The following is an 11,432-nucleotide window of genomic DNA, read 5'->3' as shown; positions in this document are numbered from 1 at the left end:
TGGAATTTTTCAATCTATGTCTATGATTTAACTGTGAATCAAAAGTTTCGGATCTCATTATCTTAAGACAATTATATTTTGAAGCCTAACATAGCTTTACAAAAATTTAGCTCTTCTAGGCACCGGCAAAATACTTTTTTTTTTTTTGCAAAATACAAAATTTCATTAATCAATCAAAATCAAACGGATACAACAGCTGATAAAAGCTCAGGAGACGGCCGAGGCTCCCAGCGACCCAGTGGCCTCGCACGGACCGTCCAATGAAAGGTTGCCACAAGCAAAACGACCAGGTCGCGAGCCCCGACCACATCATTGCTTATAGCCAATCTAATCCACGAAGCAGCCAACCAATAAAACAAATAAATCCCGATGAGCGATGAAAAGCACGAATAACATGAAGAATCAACGTCGCCGACGGCCTCTCCCCCAAAATTTCCCCCGTGTTTAAGCATTAACAATAGGTTTTGTACAAACCACCGAGAAATCGTTATCGTTATCTGGGTCCGAGTCCACTTGAACATCAGAAAATTCAGAGTCCGAAGCACCATCCGATTCACCAGCCAACAAGTTAATTTGATTCCTAATCTCCAAACCAGAACAATCACCCAAATAGTTAGCCATAGATTGTGAATTAATCAAATTCACAGGGACCTCAACAATCCTGTTCACAATCGGAGCACATTCCTCACTGACGTTAAGCAAATGAGGCACTGCCTCACCCATATCCGTTTCCAAAAAAACCTTCGAGTTATCAACAGCACCATCCGCTAAGGTATTAACCTTCTCAGTAGTGATAGCTACCATGGCAGAGGTAACAGCATTAGGAACAAAAGGAGAAGCGTTAGGAGATAAAACACCCGCAACAGGGATATATTTTGAACATCTGCTAAGCTGTGTTTGAATTGTTCATTATCATTAAATTTATATTTAATAAAGGTGGGTGATATATTTTATTAAATTTTTCAGCGAAGATTATGAGAATACAATTGACTTTAGTGACCTTAGCACCCTAAATGAAAATAAAGATTTTTTTGTTTTTATCGACATATTAGTAAAATCAAAGTTAAAGAGGCTTTAAAGAAAATAAAGTGTAAAAAATATTTTGGAGCTGATGATGTTCCAATAGAGGTGTGAAAATGCTTAGGAGATGAAGAAATTTCTTAGCTTACTAAACTTTTTAATATTATTTTAAAGACTAAAAAGATGCCAGAAGAGTGAAGAATAAGTTTGTGGATTTGTATTTTTAAGAATAAAGGTGATGCACAATATTATGCGAATTATAAAAATCAAGATCGTTTGCTAACTTGATAAGGATGTGAGTTTGATCTAACACAGTCACAGAAACTTCACCAATAAGATTTAGGTTTAAAAAAAATTTTCGTATAGATTCCAAAGAAGATCTCTTAGAAGGAAAAAAGCCGACTAAAGAAAATTGGAACGGAATAGCAAGATCAGCAATCTCAAGATCCGAAACCCACAAAGAAGGTAATCCGCGATGAGTAGAAAGCCTAAGATCCGGAAAAGCCGGTTTCGTGCCATCAAGAGCCTCACGGAAAGAGCGTGCATGAGCACCCCACCAAAAAAACCAGGGTCCTTAAGCTTAGAAGAAGGCATGCTGGAGAGACCGGCAAAAACCAACGAAAAAACACACCAAAAAACTCCATAAATAAGAAGCAAACGTCAGGAACGCGAAAACTTCCCTGAATAACGAAGATCGCCGGCGAGAAAATCCCCCCCGAGGGTCGGGGAGACGGCGGAGTCAAAAAACCCCCAAAGCCAAAACCCTAACAGAGCGTCTGAAGCATATGACACCGGAAAAATACTTGTTTCAGATGAAAGCACAAATCATAAAACATGTTGCTAATGGGGGATTCTACAGATAACCACATAAAAACATTTTAAGAAATTAGAACTTTTTAATTGAATAATTCATCAGAAGGTTTAAATTTTCGAAATGCAAAAGAAAAAAAAAAAAGCTTAAAGCAATAGACAAAGAACTCTGAAATCAAACATGAAAAAAAAATCACCAGAACTACTTAATAACAACCAGCTCATCCATTGCTAAATTTCTATGAATGCTCATAATATAAATGATGAAATTCATTAAATATATTATTTTATGTTTATGATGTTATCATGTAATGCATATTTTACTCTCTAGCAATGTAAGTAGTGCTCAATTAGAGTAGATTTTACTCTATATGTAGTGCAAATTTAACACATCTATATGTATTATTTAGTGCTAAACCTATGATTTTGAAAGGACAATCAATAAGTGCTAATCCTATGATTTAACATGTTTAAACAGTATAAGCATGTTGTGAAAAATCTTTTTAAAATTTTTTATTTTAATAGTATAATCTTTCTTTAATGCTAAATCTCTTTAAAATATTTTTTGTTAAAGCCTAATTTTTAAATTTGAGGCATGAAGCATGTTGTGAAAGATAATTATTATTATGGTCAAATTAGTAATATTATTTTCCTTTAATTTAGCATGGATAGATATTTCAAAAGAAAAGTTGATGGAGATGATCATAAAACGTTATGTGAAGAAACCATCACTCAAATCAAACAATGTAGTGTTGAAATAATTTTTTGCGGATATCCCTGCCGATCCTGGATTGAGAAAAAAAATCTTGGACTATTATCCTAATGAGAGGAATTGTGTTAGGAGACATTACTTATTTTAAGTGTATTTTACATTAATATATTTTAAATGAGATGGCTCATGATCAGCTAAGTAATCAGGTTAGGGCTGGCTTAAACTTGACTCGTTAGCTTATGAGTCATTTATCTAGCTGAGCCTAATTCAGCTTATGAGTCAATTTGACTCACTTAAACCTCAAATTGAGATTGATGCATGATATGAAAATTAATCTAATCAGACATAATTCAAATAAATAAAAAAAATTTAAATATTAAATTCAGGATCCTTGGAAATCCCATTTCACCAATTTTATAATTGAATTGAAGCTCTCGGCAAGATGATTTTAACATCACCAATAGTGACCTTATTTGAATCTCAATGGGTTCAAATCAAGCACTTGAAGTATTGTTGGAAACTTTAAAATATTAATTGAAAGATCAAATGATCTCTAATTTTGCATGCTCATATAATCACATTAAAAAAGACCATTTTGGCGAGAAAAATTTAATTAGTCAAGAACACTCTAATAGTATCATCATGGCATTTAAATAATGAAAGAATAATCTAAGATCAAAGCAATCATCATCGATCATCGGATTGAATTTTTGTGATTTTAGTTATATTTATCAAATTGTTACTTTTAAAAACTATAAATAGATAAATGTTCTTTATATGAAAGGGAAATTTGACTTGAGATCAGAGAGCTTGGAGATTTGTAGAACCTTGGCACTTCGTATGATGTTTGAGAAGATGATCAACAACAACCACTCCTATCATTTGATTGTCGCCGCTTGTCCACCATTGTACGACCATTGCCACCTACTTGCCTAGTTCATTCACCATAATCTAATTGTTGTTGCCCGTCTAATATCATTCGATGACCATAGTCTAACTATTAAAGTTTTACATCTTTGCCCTACCACATACATCTGACTAATATCATCTGACTGATGTCATCACCCTCCATTATTTCTCTAACAAGCTCTATTATAATCACAAGAGATCAAGTTTGAGATCACTACTTTGGCATTGCAACTTCTCCAATAGAGTATATGAATGGACCTTTATATTTTATTTATAATATGGTTAATTTAATATAGATCAAACCCCCCGATTTTTCTCTTCTTGAAAGTTTCATATAAAATAAACTAGGGTCTTATGTGTTCATAGCTTTTATTTATATACATAAAATTTTCATGCAAAATTATAACGTAAACTTATCTATCCAACAACAATAACAACAACATTAAGTCTTTATCACACTAAGTAGAATTGGATACATGAATCCTTTTTCTCAATTGTGTTATGTTAAGAACCAAATTCTCAATTAAATCTAATAAAAATGTCATTTCTAATATTTTCTAACTAAGTCTTTTTAGGTCTAAATCTACTTTTTTTTTTAAACAAAAACATTTTATTGATGAAAAGAGAGTTTACACCAAAAGTAGTCAAAACAGAAAATAAAAAGATGAAATACATTAATAGAAGGAAGTTGATAGTTGGTAGTTGGGCTCAGTATTTGGTCGAGACTCCCAGTGCCCCACCAGCTTGCACGGGCCATCCAGTAAGGTGATAAAAGCGTCCAGTATACGATCCACAAAGAAATGCACCAAAGGTTGCCGCCAGCAAAAAGATAGGGCACGAGCCCCGGCCACATCATAGCCCCAGAACAAAACGGAAAAATCGACGAGGACATCGAAAGCCATAAACTGAAAAACATAGCAGTAGTAACACAAAGCAACAAGTCATCAACGCCTTCGACGGCCCTGTCACGGCCCCTTCCACGGCCCCTACCACGAGACACCTTCGAATGACGAACATTAACACGAACCAAAGAAAATTCATTCCCTAGGTCAGAGCCCCCGCAAAAGTCCGAAGACATGAAACCAAAATCCGACTGGTCAGAAATGAAATCACCATCAGAAGAATCATTTAGCCAATCCCTTTGATCTGACCTATCACAACTCAAAGAATTCACCACATTGATCGTTTCAACCGCATGCATCGGAACATTAACGAACTGATTCGAGCTTTTAGAAACTTCACTTAAATTCTCCACTGGCACATACACAACAGTATTAACATCCACAACAGGTAAATCTAAATCACCAGACAGAACAACAGGCTCAACCGGAGCACACCCAGGGCTCGAAACAACACCAACACCAATATCAGGTAAGGCATCAACCCCAAACCCGATTGGAACATCCAGCAAAACAGGGGAATCAGTGGACAAAGCAATAAACTCCTCAGCACATCCAACACCATGTTTCAAAGAAACCTCACCCTTTTTCGTAGTAGCAGCATTAAGAGGATTAGAAAGAAGATTAGGGGATGGAGATAAAACAGTTTCAGGAGGATTAATATCTAGATTTAACCCGACATCCACCGGAGGAAGAACCGAATTCACAGGTGTTCTTAAATGAGGAAATAATTTAGAAGGTCTAAATCTACCTTTCTTAACATAAACCAAATCTCCTAACCGAGTCATCGGAAGGCTATCATTTTATGTGACCAAACCATCTAAGCAGTGGAGGAGCTAGAATTTGTTATCTGGGGGGCACAAATTTCTGATTTTAAAAATACCCTCAAGTTTTTTTCATTTGAGCTTGAAATTGACTTTATGGTTCTAATTTTTTTTATTATAGTTGTTAATTATAAATAAATAAATTTTATGATAACAAAAAAAAAACTATTTTCATGTTCATCTAAATTAATTTCCACACAAATTTATTTAGACTATGTATTATCATACTCATCATATTTTAAGTAACTTGATTTAACTTTAACTGTTATAATTCTCATCTAATATAATTAGTTGGCTTTAATTATATAAATCTCCTATAAATTATAATTTAGACTTTTTAAAATAATAAAAAATTTTGATGAAATTTTTAATTAAAAAAATACTAGTAATGTGAAGATGGAGAGAGCAAGTGTTTTATGATCTGTCATGCTTGCTGTAAGCTACCAGTCTTTGTAGGAGCAGAAAACGTAATAAATTTCTTGTGGACTATAATGACACGCCGATGAAGCTTGTTACATGCTAGTTCTGAGCAAGGACGGCGACATTCGAGAAGTCGGGGATAAAATTGAAGTGATTTTAAAAGAAGCCATGGAAGGCAAGGTTTAATTGGGGCTGAATGCCGCCAATGAGAACAGACTAGTCTGAAGGAGGAGAGATCCTTATGGGTTTTCATATGGTTTGAGATTTCGTGGAGAATATCAATAGGTAAATCAGAGTATAAGGTATGCTGATTGGCCATCAAAGAGAGCTAAAAGAGGAAGACGAAAAGCTTTTGTGGTGTAGTAAGCTGCACGGAAAGCTCAACAAGCAAGCAGGAAAACCAATGGAACAGTAAATTGTTCTTGCTTAGAGGATAAAAACTTTGTATGACTGTCTTCTTCTAGCATTTCATTACGCTAGTATAAATACCCGTTGCTAAAAATGAATATAATTAATGCAGTCATGCCATAAAAGAAGCAAATAAAAGAAAAAAATAAATTTTTTTAATGATGAGCAATAAGTAAAAATAAAGATATAAGAGACCAAAAAAGCTCATTACAAAAATATAAAAATATATAACTAAATGATAAGATGATAAATATATTTTTATTCTACTTTTTATTGAGTTTTGACATTTCTAATTTCTTATGCACTATCTAGATTGAAAGAATTGAAGTAAAATATAAATGAACATGATAATTAAGGAAGTTTATTTGAAATAAAAAAAAAAATCATAACTTGTGGTTTTATAAAATTAACCTTTAGTTTATCATGTTATTTATTCTCCATTTACTTACTTAAGAAGCAATCTATAAAAAATGATTCATAGAAGTCGAAGTCATGGATGAAGTTAAGCATCTAAGAAACAATCTATGAAAATTGTACTGTGAATATTTTAGGTAAAAAAAAAAATTTTCAATAAATCAAAAGCTAGCGTAGATTTTGAGAAGAGTGAAATTTCTAAATAGAAATGCAATCATGTTCACTGTTTAATCAATGTTTAAATTATAATTCTAACCAAATAATAATGATGATGTGAGACCATAAAAAAGAAATTGGGCAAAGAATAATTTTCAATTATTAATATAAATTTCAAATCATATGATAAACTAACATGCATAATTAATAAAATAGTGTAATAGAGTATAAAAATAACAATCCACATAGTAAGTAATAAGAGTTAATGTAGAGGTCATGACATAAAAACATGAATAATAAGCTTGGGTCAAATTGATGATGCATACAAATAAGAAAATTTAAAAATCTAAAATTTACAATTATTATTACAAAAAAAAGTAAAGATTGTTGAAAATAAAATCTCATTGATGTTATGCCGTGCCCACTTACCAACCATGTGCAGTTGGTTGCAAGTTTTCTATCAGCTTCCTACTTTTAGGATGTAACACTATAGTTGTTTTTATAATTAGTTAATTACAGTTAGCTATTTTAGTATCATAGAAGCTTTAGAGTATATGTAATGAAATGCTGGAAGAAGACAGTCATCCAAAGTTTTTATCCTCTAACCAAGAACAATTTACAGTTCCATTGATTTTCCTGCTTGCTTGTTGAGCTTTCTGTGCAGGTTACTACACCCCAAAAGTTTTTCTGTCTTCCTCACTGAGCTCTCTTTGATGGCCAATCAGAATAGCTTATGCTCTTATTTACCTATTGAAATTCTCCACGAAATCTCAAACCATCTGCCAACCCATAAGGATCTCTCCTCCTTCAGACTAGTCTGTTCTCATGGGCGGAATTCAGCCCCAATTAAACCTTGCCTTCCATGGCTTCTTTTAAAATCACTTCTTTTAAATTCATTAAATATATTATTTTATTATGTTTATGATGTTATCATGTAATGCATATTTTACTCTATAGCAATGTAAGTAGTGCTCAATTATGATATATTTTACTCTATATGTAGTGCAAATTTAACACATCTATATGTATTATTTAGTAATAAACCTATGATTTTGAAAGGGCAATCAATAAGTGCTAATCCTATGATTTAACATGTTTAAACAGTACAAGCATTTTGTGAAAATTTTTTTTAATTTTTTTATTTTAACAGTATAATCTTTCTTTAATGCTAAATCTCTTTAAAATATTTTTGTTAAAACCTAATTTTTAAATTTGAGGCATGAAGCATGTTGTGAAAGATGATTGTTATCATGGTCAAATTAGTAATATTATTTTCCTTTAATTTAGCATGGATAGATATTTCAAAAGAAAAGTTGATGGAGATGATCACAAAATGTTATGTGAATAAACCATTACTCAAATCAAACAATGTAGTGTTGAAATAATTTTTTGCGGATATCCCTTCCGATCCTGGATTGAGAAAAAAAATCTTGGACTATTATCCTAATGAGAGGAATTGTGTTAGGAGACATTACTTATTTTAAGTGTATTTTACATTAATATATTTTAAATGAGATGGCTCATGAGCTAAGTAATCAGGTTAGGGCTGGCTTAAACTTGACTCGTTAGCTTATGAGTCATTTATCTAGCTGAGCCTAATTCAGCTTATGAGTCAATTTGACTCACTTAAACCTCAAATTGAGATTGATGCATGATATGAAAATTAATCTAATCAGACATAATTCAAATAAATAAAAAAATTTAAAAAATTAAATCATGATCCTTGGAAATCCCATTTCACCAATTTTATAATTGAATTGAAGCTCTCGACAAGATGATTTTAACATCACCAATAGTGACCTTATTTGAATCTCAATGGGTTCAAATCAAGCGCTTGAAGTATTGTTGGAAACTTTAAAATATTAATTAAAATATCAAATGATCTCTAATTTTGCATGCTCATATAATCACATTAAAAAATACCATCTTGGCGAGAAAATTTCGATTAGTCCAAGAACACTCTAATAGTATCATCATGGCATTTAAATATTGAAAGAATGATCTAAGATCAAAGCAATCATCATTGGTCATCGGATTGAATTTTGGTGATTTTAGTTATATTTATCAAATTGTTACTTTTAAAAACTATAAGTAGATAAATGTTTTTTATATGAACGGAAATTTTGACTTGAGATTGGAGAGCTTGGAGATTTATAGAACCTTGGCACTTCGTATGATGTTTGAGAAGATTATCACCAACAACCACTGCTATCATTTGAATGTCGCCACTTGTCCACCATTGTATGACCTGTGCCACCTACTTGCCTAGTTCATTCACATAATCTAATTGTTGGTGCTCGTCTAATATCATTCGATGACCATAGTCTAACTATTAAAGTTTTACATCTTTGCCCTACTGCATACATCTGACTAATATCATCTGACTGATGTCATCACCCTCCATTATTTCTCTAACAAGCTCTATTATAATCACAAGAGATCAAGCTTGAGATCACTACTTTGACATTGCAACTTCTCCAATAGAGTCTATGAATGGACCTTTATATTTTATTTGTAATATGGTTAATTTAATATAGATCAAACCCCCTGATTTTTCTCTTCTTGAAATTTTCATATAAAATAAACTAGCATCTCATATTTTCATAGCTTTTATTTATATACAAAATTTTCGTGCAAAACTATGACGTAAACTTATCTATCCAACAATAATAACAGCAACATTAAGTCTTTATCACACTAAGTAGGATTGGCTTCATGAATCCTTCTTCTCAATTGTGTTATGTTAAGAATCAAATTCTCAATTAAGGCTTTGTTTGGGATGGCTTTTTTACTGTTTTCTAAAACGGAGTTTTAATACAAAATTTTTTATTTTTGAACTAAAACTCCGTTTCAGAAAGCAATAAAAAAGCCGCCCCAAATGAAGCCTAAATCTAATAAAAATGTCATTTATAATATTTTCTAACTAAGACTTTTTAGGTCTAACTCTACCTTTCTTCACATAAACCAAATCTCCTAGCCGAGTCATCGGAAGGCTATCGTTTTATGTGACCAAACCATCTAAGCAGTGGAGGAGCTAGGATTTGTTATCTGAGGGGCACAAATTTCTTATTTTAAAAATACCCTCAAGCTTTTTCATTTGAGCTTGAAATTGACTTTATGGTTTTAATTTTTTTTTATTATAGTTGTTAATTATAAGAAGATAAATTTTATGATAACGAAAAAAAAATTATTTTCATATTAATCTAAATTAATTTCAACACAAATTTATTTAGACTATATATTATCATACTCATCATATTTTAAGCAACTTGATTTAACTTTAAATGTTATAATTCTCATCTAATATAATTTGTTGACATTAATTATGTAAATCTCCTATAAATTAGAATTTAGAGTTTTTAAAATAATAAAAAGTTTTGATGAAATTTTTAATTAAAAAAAATACTAGTAATGTGAAGATGGGAGAGGGCAAGTGTTTTCTGATCTGTTATGCTTGATGTAAGCTAGAAAACGTAATAAATTTCTTGTGGAATATAATGACGCCGCCGATGAACCTTGTTGCATGCTAGTTCTGAATAGGGACGACGACATTTGAGAAGGCGGGGATAGGATTGAAGTGATTTTAAAAGAAGCCATGGAAGGCAAGGTTTAATTGGGGCTGAATACCGCCAATGAGAACAGACTAGTCTGAAGGATGAGAGATCCTTATGGGTTTGCAGATGCTTTGAGATTTCGTGGAGAATATCAATAGGTAAATCATAGCATATTGCCATCAAAGAGAGCTCCGAGAGGAAGACAAAAAACTTTTGGATTTTGAGTTTTTGTGAGGAAAAGAGAAGGGGATTGTTCGATGGACAGTTTTGGTCGTTGTTAGCTGATTGATATTCAGACATTAATTAATATCTAATTTCTTTCTATTTCTAGAACAGCTAATTTTTCATTGATTAGCTGTAGCAGAAATAGAAAGAATTTAGATATTAATTAATATCTGAATATCAATCAGATAACAACGACCAAAGCTGCCTATCGAACAATCCCTTCTATTTTCCTCACGAAAACTCAAAAGCCAAAAGCTTTTCGTCTTCCTCTCTGAGCTCTCTTTGATGGCAATATGCTCTGATTTACCTATTGATATTCTCCACGAAATCTCAAACCATCTGCAAACCCATAAGGATCTCTCCTCCTTCAGACTAGTCTGTTCTCATTGGCGGTATTCAACCCCAATTAAGCCTTGCCTTCCATGGCTTCTTTTAAAATCACTTGAATCCTATCCCCGCCTTCTCGAATGTCGCCGTCCCTGTTCAGAACTAGCATGCAACAAGCTTCATCGGCGGCGTCATTATATTCCACAAGAAATTTATTACGTTTACTGCTCCTACAAAGACTGGCTGCTTACAGCAAGCTTAAAAGATCAGAAAACACTTGCTATGACCATCTACAATCCGTCCACAAGGAAATTCATTTCAGGATTATTTAGATTGGGAGAGATCAGTGGAAACTTTCTTCGAATACATAGAGATTGAGCCAAAAAAACAAGTTAAATATGCTGCTTGTCGCCTTAAGGGCGGAGCGAGTGCTTCTTGGTGGTTACAATTATTGCAAGCTTGGCGAAGGGAGGGATGCAGCCCCATGCAAAGTTGGTACAGGATGAAGCAATTACTCCGTGGACACTTCTTACCAACAGACTACGAGCAGATGCTTTTTTGAGAGATTGTCCGGTTTCATAGTGGTCCCCATAGCCTCACATCCGACAGAGACGTGAAGTTCATAAGTCATTTCTGGCGCAAGCTCTGGAAATGATTAAGTACTAAGCTTCAGTTGAGTTCACCTTATCATCCGCAGACCGACAGGCAAATTGAAGTCGTCAACAGAACTTTGGGCAATCTTCTCCGCTGTCTT

Source organism: Dendrobium catenatum, unplaced genomic scaffold (assembly GCF_001605985.2).
Source record: "Dendrobium catenatum unplaced genomic scaffold, ASM160598v2 fragScaff_scaffold_982, whole genome shotgun sequence".
In the NCBI taxonomy this organism is placed as follows: Eukaryota; Viridiplantae; Streptophyta; class Magnoliopsida; order Asparagales; family Orchidaceae; genus Dendrobium; species Dendrobium catenatum.
The sequence above is the reverse complement of the archived record's forward strand: the minus strand, read 5'-3'. Positions refer to the sequence as shown.